Source organism: Protobothrops mucrosquamatus, unplaced genomic scaffold (assembly GCF_001527695.2).
Source record: "Protobothrops mucrosquamatus isolate PMUCROS unplaced genomic scaffold, P.Mucros_1.0 scaffold18844, whole genome shotgun sequence".
Lineage (NCBI taxonomy): Eukaryota > Metazoa > Chordata > Lepidosauria > Squamata > Viperidae > Protobothrops > Protobothrops mucrosquamatus.
Genome location: NW_015404603.1, coordinates 1 through 2,871, shown reverse-complemented (window position 1 = coordinate 2,871; position 2,871 = coordinate 1). Strand labels below are relative to the sequence as shown.

Sequence of the window (2,871 nt, the reverse complement as noted above, 5' to 3'; positions counted from 1 at the left end):
TTTTATTTTACTTTCTGTCATTCTTGGATCCCCAGGTATTTAACAACCTTGGAATTGATGTCCTCCAATCTGCCTTTGAAGGTTATAATGCTTGTATTTTTGCCTATGGACAGACTGGATCTGGGAAGTCTTATACAATGATGGGAAATGCTGTAAGTTACTCATTTCAGAATATACTTCTTATAAGTTGATGCCTTTTGTATTATATTAGGAAACATAATTTTAATAAATGCTTTACGTGTAGAAAGTGCTAACAATATCTGGCACAGATAAAAGCAAGAATTTTAAAAAAAGTCATGAGCCATGGTGATGCAGTGATTAGAATACAGTACTGCAGGTTACTTCTGCTGCCTGGCCAGCTGCCTGCAGTTTGGCAGTTTAATTCACACCGGCTCAAGGTTGACTCCTTCCATCCTTCCGAGGTTGGTAAAATGAGGAACCAGATTGTTGGTGGCAATATGCTGACTCCGTAAACCGCTTAGAGAGGGGTGTAAAGTACCATGAAGCGGTATATAAATCTAAGTGCTATTGCTATTGTCCACCCCATACCTTCCCATAGGGAGGCTGTACTCCATATTCCATCAGTGAAACAAGCCGTATGGTGAGACCGAGGAGTGCATCTTCTTGGTAGTGATCTTTATCTTATGTGACATCCTTCCTCCCAAGATATGGTTGGTCCTGATCCTGATGGCATTTAGAAAGGCTGTCAAAACCTTTGAGAGATGATCTCTTGGAGCCCCAATTAGATGAGAATGTTATTGCCATTTGGATCACCATTTCATTATTTTATTATTGTGTATTGGTTTACATAATGTGGTTTTATATTCTTTTTGTTCGGCTCTGTAGAATTTTATATATGCTTCCCAGAGTTATTTGATTGAACTGGGTAGCCATACAAATATTTTAAATACGTTAACTTGCTTATTTACATTTTGTAAGTGTAGCTAGACATGTGAAGAGCTATTTAGTGATACTGGCCTTCCCAAATTATATACATGGAGAACAATGAATGATCAGGCTGAGCACGAGGAAGGGATCAAATGTGTCACCAGTCTCAAGTCACTTTGTGACCACCAGATTTCTAAGTTCTGCCCATCTTGAATTCTGTTGACTATTAACTACCGTCAAATTGCTTTGAACGTTAGTAGTTCAGCTTTTTGTAGAGAGCTTAAGCTTGCAATAAACCTATATATTCATTTGAATTGCCTGGACTCCTGATTTTCTGCACTTTAAAATTGAAAGGACTTGTTGAAACCTAAGAGTTTCCCGTTTTTGAATGGAATATTTTCTGTATCAGTGACTTTTTGTCTTGCAGTATATCAGGGGTCTTCAAACTTGGCCCTTTTATGACTTGTGGACTTCAACTCCCAGAATTCCTCAGCCAGGCATGCTGGCTGAGCAATTCTGGGAGTTGAAGTCCACAAGTCATAAAAGGGCCAGGTTTGAAGACCCCTGCAGTATATATCAATGTATTATTTTTGGTAGGGAGATACTGGATTAATACCTCGGATCTGTGAAGGATTATTCAACCGAGTAAATGAGAAAACAAGATGGAATGAAGCCTCCTTTCGAACAGAGGTCAGGTATGTTTGCGTAGTGACAACATGGCTATATCATCAACATCCTCATCTCTTTCTCCTTTTTTGCTGCATTTTTCCTTCTTCATTAGAAGAGTAGTTCAAGGCAGCATGTTTATTCAGGGGGAGGAAAGAATTTTCAAGAGTCAGGATGCAGTGCAAGAATGAATGAAACAAAGGTTCCTGAATTGATTTGTCTTTTTTAACTGAGTTACTGTTCTATACCCTTATTTAACAATGAAACAAGCACGCTCTCCACAGTTTCAGTTCTATTTAGAGTCCCTAAAAGGTCTGGTTGTTTTGCTCCATTTACAGCAGTCCTGTTTACCTTTCTTAAATACTGCACATTCTTTGCTATTTTCCCTAATGTATAAAAACACTAACTACTTTGAAGGCCTGCTCTTTATTTCTGACCTCTTTGAAACTGTTGAAAGCATAACCAAGTCTCTTCTGATGACTGGGCATTTTGAAAAATCTGCTCTAGGGAGTTGATGGTTTATCTGGAATAGTATGACAGATGACATATAGGCTACCTAGGGAAGAGCAAAATCAGTCTAGCCTTTTTCCTTGGAGAGCTGCAACTAAACTATTAATCTTGATTCAGTGGAATAGATGAAATTTTAAACTTGAATAATGTTTTGATATATAGTATATTTATTTCATATTTCAGTTACCTGGAAATTTACAATGAGCGTGTCAGGGATTTATTGAGGCGCAAGTCTTCAGAAACAAATAATTTAAGAATTCGTGAACATCCAAAGGAGGGACCTTATGTTGAAGGTGGGTTTTAAACAATTTAATACACTTCCATTGATTGGATGCCTGCCTGTATGTATGAATGCAGAAATTTGTCTTGGTTATAAACCTCTATGATCCATATTTGATTTACTAAATGTATGTAGCTGCACCCTAATCACTTGGTGAATTTCAATGTTTTTTTTTTATTTCTGGAGTTGATGTTCTGCTAAGTGATTGGAAACTACTGATGAGTCTGCCATATAAATTAGGCAGTTGTGATAGAAGAATACTTATTAGGTTATAATTGGCATAATATATTCTTTTCCAATTTATGTCATGGTGCCTTAAGAATAAAAAGTGTTTAGAAAGACTGCAGATTTTTTTTTCAGGTTAACAATCCCTATATTTCATATATATATATATATATATATATATATATATATATATATATATATATATATATATATATATATATATATATATATATATATATATATATATATATATATATATATATATATATATATATATATATATATATATATATATATATATA

The 2,871-nt window shown here is 35.1% G+C and overlaps 1 long non-coding RNA gene across 1 annotated transcript; it reads left to right on the top strand.

Annotated features, from left to right (window-relative positions):
- Positions 1 to 40: 40 nt before the first annotated feature.
- On the top strand, positions 41 to 2,351 carry LOC107301888. Its single transcript, XR_001549342.1, has 3 exons — positions 41 to 152; positions 1,486 to 1,583; positions 2,248 to 2,351. It is a non-coding gene; the product is annotated as an uncharacterized LOC107301888 (long non-coding RNA).
- Positions 2,352 to 2,871: the final 520 nt, after the last annotated feature.